The following is a 12,431-nucleotide window of genomic DNA, read 5'->3' on the forward strand; positions in this document are numbered from 1 at the left end:
CCCTGCATGTCACTGGAGCGCCACCCGGGCCAGATTCCTGGGAGTCCAGGGGCACAGATGTTCCTGCCCCCGGGCAGCAGCTGCCCCGCAGGCACCCAGCAAGTGGCCCTGGGGTGCAGGGCAGGGGCAGGGTGACTTTGAGTGATTGAGAAGCTTGATTTGCTTCATCTATTTGGCAGGAGTCCTGACACTGAGTACCAGACAGAGGAGTTGGCCTTGTTTTGCAGAGGGCGGCCACTGGTGAGCAGTGGTGCAGGAGCCAGACTCCACCCTGAACAGCCCCTCTGACCTCTGAACCCTCTGCCTGGTGTCTGAGGCGCTTGCAGCGGCAGCCCCAGCATGGGAGCCAGCACACAGCCGGCCCTGCGAGAGCACAGCCTCCGGCACAGGGCTCTGCACAGAGAACACGATTCCCAAGCGCACCCCGCCGCTCGCCGGGGCTTGCGGCCTGAGACCACAGCAAAGGTCTGAAAACCCCAATTAACATCCTGAGGCACTGAGAAGAAATAAGCATAGGTGCTCCCTGCAGACCCCACTGTGGACTCCGGACTCAAAATCACTACCTTGACATGAACTCAAATCAAACCCACCGAACACGGAAAAATGACACCTCTAAATTGGAGGAGACCTCAAGCTCCAAAATCAGACCACAAAGTCATTGACATTGGGATGATCACGTGTGAGATGCAGTGAAGCAGGTCGACTGTGTCATCCACACCTGAGCTCAAAACTCAAGTGTACCACTGAACAGAGCATGTAACACAATTACAGATTTAAACCTGAATCAACGGGCTAAACGCTCTAGTCAAATGAGAGACTGTAGGCTGGACTCACAAACCATGTGCCATTTATAGGACAGGGGACATCCTGTGAGAACACTGAAAGGCTGGGGAAAGATAGTGGGGGGCACCCCTGGGACACCCATGTCCACCTCCCCCTCCTTCTGGAGCACAGGCTTGGGTGGGGCCTTGGGAGGAGGGTGAGTGTCATCTTTGGGGCCAGAACATCTACTGCCCATGTGGGAGCACAAGTCAACATGGAGGTGCCTTTGCAGAAGCCTCCCGGGCCAGCACCCGGAGGGCAGTGCCCTGGAGAGTGCCCAGGACTTAGAGCGGATTCAGAAACGAGTTTGGTTTGTTCAGGAACGAGGTTTGAAGGAAGCACATGATGAAAGTAAACCTGTAAAGGAATCCTGCACTAGGTGATGCTCAGGCTCTGACGAAGAGGGGCTGGGACGCTGCTGCTGCTGGTGCTAGTGATGTGCGTGTGGGTGTGGTGGTGCTGGTAGTGGTGCTGATGCTGTTTGTGTTGGTGCTGATGGTGCTGGTGGTGCTGGTGGTGCTGGTGTTAGTGGTGGTGCTGGCGCTGATGCTGGTGGTGCTAGCGCTGATGCTGGTGGTGCTGGCGCTGATGCTGCTGGTGCTGCTTGTGTTGGTGGTGGTGCTGGCGCTGATGCTGCATGTGTTGGTGGTAGTGCTGGTGGTGTTAATGGTGGTGGTGATGGTGTTGGTACTGGTGGTGGTGGCGGAGGTGATGCTGATGGTACAAGATGCTCTTTCAGGAAGGTGGTTGGGGACGCCCTCCTGACAAGCCCCTCCAAGCAGAGCTCTGAAGGAGGGAGGGAAAGCCTTGCAGAGATATGGCAATGAGTGTCTGGGCAGAGGAACAGCGAGAGGCAGAGGACACAGCCAGGGGGCCTGTGTGGCCCGCACAGAGAGCGGGCGTGGCTCGGTAGGAGGCCAGGGCAGACGGGCTGTGAGCTTCTGCTCCTGGTGAGGTGAAGAGTGGATGGGACGTCACAGGAGGACTTTGAGTAGAGAAATCACTCATCAGTGCATGTTATAAATGGTCATCTGGTCATTTTGAGAGCAGAGTGTAGGGGGGCAAAGGCAGAAAAAGAGAGAGTTAGGGGCCACTGCACTAACCCAGAGAAGAGGGAGGTTTGGGCCGCAAGGATATGGTGGAAGTGGTTGGAAGTTAATGAATTCCAGGCTTACTTTGATGTAAAGGCAATAAAGGTACTCACAGACTGGAGGCTAACAGTACGTCCCCCAGTCGGCTACGTCGGCCCATCCTACCTCAGAGCACTAAGTTCAGGAAGGTCTTGGCCTGGCTGGGTCGGCCCGGGGATGGGGGGGACCAGTGCGGACAGGCTCCCTCCTGAGGCTCCTATGGGTTCTGCAATGCATCACATGTCAAATAGATGAGGGACACTGGGCCAAGCAAAGTGATCCTAGCATCTATGCTAATGCCTGAAGGCCCTTCACACGGGCTAGAATGCGTCTGCTGGGATTTCAGGGGGCTGCTGGTGGGGCCAGACACAGCCAGCAGCCCTCTGTGTGGGTGGCTGGACACAGAGCCAGCCCATTGCAAAGGAGGCAGAAGTGGTCAGAATGTCCACTGCTGGAGAAGGAAGGGGAGATCATGAGAAAGCAAGCAGGTAACGGGGATGGGGTGAGCAGTTGGTGGCACTGGGGGGAGGAAGGCAGAGGGTAGGACATTGAGAAGTGACAGAAGGGGTCTTCCTGGCAGAGATGGTGGGCTGAAAACTCACATCTAACTCTATTCCCACCCAAACCCCACTGTTTGGATGGCATAACCCAGATGCCTGCCTTGGGTGCTAGGTCTGCTCATACACCCTGAGGAGACTTCTTCCACCACCACTGTACAACTAGACCCCACACTCTGGATGGAAACACCACTTGAGACACTGCCCTTTTCATAAGAAGTAGGAGAGAACTGTTACCTCCTCGTCCACTTTTACAAATAAGCAAACAAAAAACTGAATGGGGCCTGGAGCAAAGAGAAGCTGGGGTTAAGCCACATTAAGTAAGCACATGAGCGGCGGGGTGAGGGCTCCCTGAGGGCTGTGGCTGAGCTTAGGTCAGCGGCAGGATGGGGGAGACAACAAGTCTCCTGCACCAAGTTCAGCCCTCAAGGTCAGCAGCAGCCCCTTGAATAAGGGAAGAGCAGAAATTAATCTCTCTGTAGAAAGCATTCCCAACTCCCACCAATCAAAACCAAGCAGTGAGTGCAACACAAAAATCACCAATTAAACAAGAAAACAAGTCACTAAAATTGAAGGTCAGCAGAAAAAGACCCAAGATCACAGGTAATGAAATTGTCAGAAATAAAATATAGAACAATGACAACAAAAAATGGCCAATCAACACGGGATAATTAGAAACAAACGTAAATCTGGAAAGGAAAAACTGTGCAGAATGACAAGTCCTTAGTGGGTTGAAGAGCTGAGCTAGGCATAGCTGGAGAAAGAATTAGTGAACTGGAAGATATATCACCCAGAATGCAGCACATAGAGACAAAGAGATGGAAATATTCAAAAAGATATGGGATATAAAGTTATAAAATGTTTTAAGTTAAACACTCTGAAGGATATAATAGGGATAATGGAGAAGAGATAATATTTAAAGAAAAAACAGTACAAAAGTTACAGAACTGGCTAAAATAAAAAACACCTTTTAGACCACATGCTTTCGTATTTAAGAACCAGTGCTATTCTGTCCAATGGACACAGGAACCAAGAGACGGGGAAGATGGCAGAGTAGGAGGCACCTGTGAGGTGAGACTCCATCTCCCACCCAGACAACAACTGCAGGGGCAGAACCCTCTGATGTAACCATCTGGGAACTGTGGAGTCTGCTGATGGCTTCCAGGGGAAGCCTTGGATGGTAAACTGCAGTTAATTTTGGTCAATTTCAGCTCTTAGCACTGTAGAAGCTACCCACCCCCCCTCCCCCAGACAGAAGGCCCGAGGCCAGGAGGCCATGCACCTGTTTCTGGAGCAGGCTGCTCACAGCCTGTAGGAACTGGTGGGGCAAAAAAGACCCTGTACAGATACTGGGGGCCTCTGCTCTGATCACTGATTGCTGCTTCTGATCACAGACGTGCAGATGAACAGGCCGGCAGCCATTGTTGTTGCACCTCCCCCATTGCAAGACCCTCCCCCTCGAGCTGAAGTGACTTCCAGAGGACTTAAAGGGTTGGCAACCTTCCCCACCCCTTCATTTTTTACTTTTTCTCCCTTTTGGGAACCAAACATTAAAGACAAGGGCATTAAAAAACAACTGCAAATGCAGGGAAAATTATTGATAGAAACTGACCATGCATGCCCAGAAATGACCTAAGAAGACCTTAGGTTTACACCTTAGGCTGATCCTCAGCACAGAGACAGACTACAACTACAAACAACAACAATAACACCAAACAGCAAACTCTGGGGAAGGGGGATAATCTGATTTCCAGAATTACTACATTATTAGATCCAACTGTCCAGTGTTCAACAAAAAAGAATAATCACAAGGCATACAAATAAATAGGAAAAGTATGGCCTACACAAAGGAAAAAAATAAATCAACAGAAACTGTTCCTGAAAAAAGATCTAATGGCAAACACACTGGATAAAGACTTTAAAACAACTGTCTTAAAGATGTTCAAAGAAGTAAAGGAAGATATGGAGAAAATCAAGAAAACAATGTGTAAACAAAATGGAAATACCAATAAAGAGATGGAAAACCCATAAAGAAACCAAAAAAGAAATTCTGGAGCTGAAAAGCGTAATAACTAAAATTTAAAATCCACCAGAGGGATTCAAAGGCAGATTTTAGCAGGTAGAAGAATCAGTAAACTTAAAGCTAAGACAATGGAAATTATCAAGTTTGAAAAACAGAATGAAAAAGATGAAAGAAGAGTGAACAGAGCCTAAGGGCTGTGCAGGACACCATCAAGCAGAGCAATATACACACTTGGAAGTCCCAGAAGGAGAAGAGAAAGGAAAGGGCAGAGAGAATGTCTGAACAAATAATGGCGGAAAACCTCTGAAATTTGATAAAAGACATCAATACAAAAATCCAAAAAGCTCAATGAATTCCAAGTAAAATGAACTCAAAGAGACCCCCACTAATACATATTATAATCAAACTTTCAAAAGACAAAGAATCTTGAGAGCAGCAAGAGAAGCAAATGGCCACATACAAGGGATCCTTAATAAGACTGTCACCGGACTTGCCCTCAGTGACTTTGGGGGCCAGAAGACCAATGTATTAAAAGTGCCAAAAGAAAAAAAAGAGCTATCGGGCTTCCCTGGTGGCGCAGCGGTTAAGAGTCCGCCTGCCGATGCAGGGGACACAGGTTCGTGCCCCGGTTCGGGAAGATCCCACATTCCGCGGAGTGGCTGGGCCCGTGAGCCACGGCCGCTGAGCCTGCACGTCCAGAGCCTGTGCTCCGCAACGGGAGAGGCCACAACAGTGAGAGGCCCGCGTAACTGCAAAAAAAAAAAAAAAAAATGCTATCAACCAAGAGTCCAGTATCTGGCAAAACTGTCCTTCAAAAGTGAGGGAGAAATTAAGACATTCCCAGAAAAACAAAAGCTGAGGGGGTTCATGACTACTAGACCTGCCCTGCAAGAAATATATCCTTCAGGTGAAATGAAAGGACATCAAAGCTGTATGGAGAAATAAAGATCCCAGTAAAGGTAAATACATGAGCAATTATAAAAGCTAGTATCATTATAACAATGGTTTGCAACTGCAATTTCGTTTTCTACATGATTTAAGAGACTAATACATTTAAAGAAAAAAATTATTAGTGTAAAATCTAGTAATACTATAACTTTGGTCTGTAACAACAAATCTTGTTTTCTACATAATAGAAATAAGAAACTAATGCATTTAAAATAATTATGAGTTTATGTTTTGGGGCATACAATGCATAAAAGTGTAATTTTGAGGGACTTCCCTGGCAGTCCAGTGGTTAAGACTCTGTGCTTCCACTGTAGGGGGCACAGGTTTGATCTCTGGTCAGGGAACTTAGATCCTGCATGCTGCATGGCATGGCCAAAAATAATAATATTAAAAATAAAATTTCAGGGGCTTCCCTGGTGGCGCAGTGGTTGAGAGTCCGCCTGCCGATGCAGGGGACACGGGTTCGTGCCCCGGTCTGGGAAGATCCCACATGCCGCGGAGCAGCTGGGCCCGTGAGCCATGGCCGCTGAGCCTGCGTGTCCGGAGCCTGTGCTCTGCAACGGGAGAGGCCACAGCAGTGAGAGGCCCGTGTACCGCAAAAAAATAAAATAAAATAAAATTTCAAAATGTAATTTTGTGACATCAAAAACTGAAAGGGATGGGAAGAGTGCTGTAAAGGAGCAGAGTTTTTGTATGTTTTTGAAGTTAAGCTGGTATAAATTCAAATTAAGAGTGTTATAACTTTAGGATTTAAATGTAATCCCTGTGATAACCACAAAGAAAATAGATATAAAATACACACAAAAAGAAATGAGAAAGGAATGTAAACATTCCTCTACAGAAAAATCAACTAAACACACAAAAAAGACAGTAATGTAGGAAATCAGGGCCAAAAAAACCCTCTAAGGCTTATAGAAAACAAACAGCAAAATGACAGTAGTCCCTCCCTATCAGTAATTACTTTACATTTAAATGAATTAATTTTTCTCATCGAAAGATGCAGATTGGCAGAATGGATAAAAACACATGATCCAACTTTATGCTGCCTGCAAGAGACCCACTTTAAATCCAAAGACACAAATAGAGTGAAACTGAAAGGATGGAAAAAGACATTCCTTGCAGAAGACATTCCTTCCTGATTTTCTGCATTACTGTCTTTTCTGTGTGTTTAGTTGATTTTTCTGTTGAGGAGTGTTTACATTCCTTTCTCATTTCTTTTTTTGTGTACTTTAAATCTATCTTCTTTGTGGTTATCACAGGGATTACATTTAAATCCTAAAGAGAGCAGGGGTGGCTATACTAATATATAAAGCAAATTTTAAATCAAAAATAGTTGTAAGAAACTAAGAAGGACATTATATATTAATAAAAATTTCAATACAACAAGAAAATATAGGGACTTCCCTGGTGGTCCAGTGGTTAAGACTCTGTGCTTCCACTGAAGGGGGAGTGGGTTCAATCACTGGTCAGGGAACTTAGATCCCGCATGCCACGCAGTGCAGCCAAAAAATCTTTTTTAAAAAAAAGAATAAAAAAAGGAAAATATAACAATTATAAACATCTACACACCTAATGACAGAATATCAAAATATATGAAGAAAAAACTGACAAAATTGAAGGGAGAAATAGACAGTTTTACAATAATAGTTGGAGACTTCAATACCCCACTCACAATAATGGATAGAACAACCAGACAGAAGATAAGTAAGGAAACAGAGGACTTAACCAATACCATAAACCAACTAGATCTAACAGACATGCACAGAACACTCTACCCAATGACAACAGTATACACAATCTTCTCAAGTGCACATAGGACACTTTACAGGATAGATCATATGTTAGGCCACATATTAAGTCTCAATGGATTTTAAAAGGTGATATCATATAAAATATCTTCCCCAACCACAACAGGATGAAGTTAGAAATCAACAGCAGAAGTAAAACTGGAACATTCACAACTTTCTGGAAATTAAACAACACACTCTTAAACCGATGGATTAAAGGGGAAATCACAAGGAAATTAGAAAATACTTAGAAAGGAATGAAAACAAAAACACAACATACCAAAACGTATGGGATGCAGTGAAAATAGTGTTGGGGGGTGGGGGGGTTATAGCTATAAACACATTAAAAAACAGGAAAGATCTCAAGTCATCAATCTACCTTTACAATCTAAGGAACTAGAAGAAGAAAAAAAAACTACACCCAAAGCTAGCAGAAGGAAGGAAATAATAAAGATTAGAGATAAACAAAATACAGAATAGAAAAACAACAGAGAAAAGTCAATGAAACCAAAAGCTTGTTCTTTGAAAATATCAAAAAAAATTGACAAACCTTTATCTATATGGACTAAGAAAAGAAGAGAGAAGACTCAACTTACTAAATCAGAAATGAAAGTAGGAACATTAAAATCAATACTACAGAATAAAAAGGATTACAAGAATACTATGAATAACTGTACACCAATAAATTAGACAATTTAGCTGAAATGGACAAATTCCTGGAAATACAAAACCTACCAGGACTGGATCATGGAGAAATAGAAAATCTGAATAAAACTATAACTAGTAAGGAGATTGAATCAGTTGTAATAATAATAATAATAATAATAAATCTCTTGAGAAAGAAACTGGACCTGATGGCTTCACTGGTGAGTTCTACCAAACATTTAATGAGGAACTAATACCAATCCTTCTCAAACTTTCCAAAAAAATTTAAGAGGAGGGGACACTTCCTAACTCATTCTTTGAGGCCATTATTACCCTGATCCAAAGCCAAACAAAGACACTACAAGAAAACTACAGACAAATATCCTTTATGAACACCGATGCAAAAACCGTCAATAAAATATTTGCAAACCAAATTCAGCAGCATATTAAAAGGATTACACACCACAACAAAGTGGGATTTATTCCTGGAATGCAAGGATGGTTGAACATATGGAAATCAATCTATGTATTGAATATTATGACACATCAATAGAATGAAGGCAAAAAAAAAAACAACACATGATCATCTCAAGTGATACAGAAAAACCATTTGACAAATTTCAAATTGATGCAGAAAAGCATCTGACAAAATTTCATGATAAAAACATTCAAAAAACTGGAAATAGAAGGAAATTACCTCAACATAGTAAAAGTCATTTATGAAAAACTCACCACAAGCATCATACTCAATGGTGAAAGAAAAAAGCATTTCCTCTAAGATCAGGAACAAAGCAAGGATGCCCACTTTCATCACTTCTATTCAACATAGTACTGGAAGTTCCAGCCAGAGCAATTAGATAAGAAAAAGAAATAAAAGGCAACTAAATTGGAAAGGAAGAAGTAAAATTGTCTCTGTTTGCATATGTTCTTAAATGTAGGAAATCCTAAAGATCCCACCAAAAATCTGTCAGACCTAATAAATGAATTCAGCAAAGTACCAGGGCACAAAGTCAACACACAAAAATCAGTTTCATTTCTATTCATGAACAATGAAAAGTCTGAAAAGAAACTTACAAAAACAATTACATTTATAGCAGCCTCAAAAAGAAGAAAATACTCAGGAATCAATTTAACCAAGGAGGTGAAAGACTTGTACAGTGAAAACTATAAAATATTGCCAAAAGAAATTAAAGAAGACATAAATAAATGGAAACACATTCTATGTTCATGGATTGAAAGACTTAAAGTTGTGAGAATGCCAAAACTACCCAAAGCAATCTAAAGATTCAATGCAATCCCTACCAAAATCTCAATGATGTTTTTTCAGAAATAGAAAAACCCATCCTAAAATTCATATGGAATCTCAAGGAGACTCAAATAGTCCAAACAATTTTGAAAAAGAAGACCCAAACTGGAGGACTTAAACTTCGGGATTTCAAAACTTACTACAAAGCTACAGTAATCAAAACAATTTGGTATTGGCATAAAGGCAGGGATATAGACCAATGGAATAGAATAGATGGCCCCAAAATAAACTCTCGCATATATGGTGAAATGATTTTGACAAGGGTGCCAAGACCATTCAATGGGGAAAGGACAGTCTTTTCAATTGGATATCCATATGTAAAAGAATGATGTTGGACCCTTATCTATACCATATACAAAAATTAACTCAAAATGTATCAAGAATCTAAATATAAGACCTGAAATAATAAAACTCTTAGATGAAAACATAGTAGAAAAGCTTCACGACATTGGATTTGGCAATGATCTCTTGAATATGATACCAAAGGCAGAGGCAACAACAACAAAAAATAGACAAATTGAACTTCATGAAAATTAAAAAATTTTATGCATCAAAAGACACTAGCAACAGAATAAAAAACCATATATCTGATAAGGGATTCATATCCTGAATATATAGAGAACTCCTAAAACTCAACAACAACAAAAACAAACAACACGATTCAAAAATGGGTAAATGACTTGAATAGACATTTCTACAAAGAAGATATCAAACGAACAATAAACACATGAAAAGATACTCAACATAACTAATTATTAGGGAAATGCAAATCAAAACTACAATGAGATACCACTTCACACCCAATAGGAGAGCTACTATCAAAAAACAGAAAAAAATGAGTGTTGGCCAGGATGTAGAGAAGTTGGGACCCTTGTGCATTGTTGGTGGGAATGTAAAATGGTACAGCCACTGTGGAAAACAGTATGGCAGTTCCTCGGAATGTTAAAAGTAGAACTACCCTATGATCCAGCAATTCCACTTCTGGGTATATACCCAAAAGAATTCAAAGCAGTCTCAAAGAGATATCTGTACACCCATGTTCATAGCAACATTATTCACAATAGCTAAGATGTGGAAGCAACCCAAGTGTCCATTGATGCAAGAATGGATTAACAAAATGTGCTACATCCATAAAACGGCTTAAGAAGGAAAGAAATTCTGCAGTATGCTACAACATGGATGAACCTCAAGGGCATCATGCTAAGTGAAATAAATCAGTCACAAAAAGACAAACACAGCATGATTCCTCTTATCTGAGCTACTCGTAGCAGTCAGAATCATAGAGACAGAAAGTAGAAGAGTGGTTGCTAGGGGCTGGGCAGAGGGGGGAAAGGAGAGTTACTGTTTAATAGGTTTCAGCTTCATGAGATGAAAAGGATTATGGAGATGCAAAGTGGTGATGGTTTCACAACAGTGTAAATGTATTTAATACCACTGAACTGTACATTTAATATTGGTTAAGAAAGTAAATTTTGTTATGTGTAATTTACCACACACACAATAAAAGGACATAGGAGCCAAACTGAAGGGACTGCCAATGGCCAAATGTGGGGTCATCTGAGCATCCAGAAGAATAACGACTGCAATATATGGGGAAAGCATTAAATATGTAACAACTCATGAGTTCATGATGATACATGACGGAAGCCCCATTGGTCACCACAGGAGGTTACTGAGGCACCGGTGTCTCACTTTGGAAGTTGATAATTACAGGGAAAGAGTCAAGCATGCAGCCTGCCTCTGCTGTGCAGACTGTACTTCAGGGTAACCAACTAGCTGATGAGGGAGCACTAAGGAGCTTGTCCGAGGTCACACAGAGGTACGCGCAGAGGAGGCATTCCAGACGGGCCTACGTCTAGGCTGTGAACACCACCCCATAGCGCTTCTCAAAGGGAAAGCATGGTGGTTGCTATGGTCTAAATGAGTCCCATCAAAATTCGTATGCTGGAACCCTAACACCCAACATGATGGTGTTAGGAGGTCAGCCCTGGGATGTGATTAGGTCACGGATGGGACCAGTGTCTCACAGGAGGCCCCACAGAGCCCCTTTGCCCATTCTGTCACATGAGGACACAGTGTGAGTGTGGCCCTCTGCAGCCCGGAAGCAGGCCCTCACCAGAACCCAACCAACCTCCAGAACTGTGAGAAACAAACATCTATTGTCTGTGCACTGTGCAGTCTGTGGTGTTTGGTTGTAGCAGCCCAAACAGACTACGCCAGTGGACAGGGAGGGACATGGTGTGGAGGACACAGGTCAACAGGAAGGGAAAGGCTGAAGCCCCCGATAGAGCAAGGTCCCTGACGACAAGGAGAAGGAGGGCTCCAGTGCCAGGAGGGCTGGGGGCACGGTCACAGGTGGAGACAGAGGACCTGTGCCTGGTGGCCACTGCCTCCCACGAGGAATGCACCCAGCAGCTCCCCCACCCAGTGCCAGAAAGGCCACCGCGCACATCTTGTACTGAAGGCCTACTGTGTGCCTGGCACAGAGCTAGGACCTCCTACTACCGGCCTCACCTAGGCCCAACCACATTGCTGTGAGGTCAGTGCTACCACTAGCTCCCTGCTTTACAGATGACAACCCTGGGGTCTGCTGGCCTGTCTGTGTTCTCACAGCTAAAAAGCAGGTCAGTGAAACAACTCAGCCATAGGAGCCTAATCTCTTAATCCAAAAGCAATGCTACATTTTCCCTGTTTTTCTACTTGTTTCAAGAGTGTTTATAATTACTTGCTGAAGCATTCTTTTGACAGCACACTCACATTTTAAAAAAATGAGTGTGTGCAAAAGCTGATGAAATCCATGTAAGGTCTGTAGTCTAGTTAACTGCACTCTGCCAATGTCAAAATCCTGGTTTCCTTGATGGCTGTGCAGTCCGTTGGTCATGTAAGATGTTACCCCTGCGGGGATCTGGGTGATGGGTACGATTTCTGCAACTTTTTGTGAGTCTGTAAATACTGCAAAATAAAAGGTTTAAAAAGAAAACATTGTTGCATGCCAGAGCTGAAAGAACATAATAAATCACACTGGGTGACTTTAACTGTTTTTTTTTTTTTAATGAGAAAACGGAGACTCAGAGAGTCGTTTGGGGTGAGGACTCTGTTAGACTCCGGCTCTCACCCCTTCCCAAGCCCGGCGGACTTGCGTTTCTCTCCCCCACGAAGCAGCCTTCACTCCCTCCTCCCCTCACCTCCCACCAAGCAGTGGAAGCGACCAGA

This window comes from Mesoplodon bidens (assembly GCF_964165515.1).
Source record: "Mesoplodon bidens genome assembly, chromosome: 1".
Classification (NCBI taxonomy): domain Eukaryota; kingdom Metazoa; phylum Chordata; class Mammalia; order Artiodactyla; family Ziphiidae; genus Mesoplodon; species Mesoplodon bidens.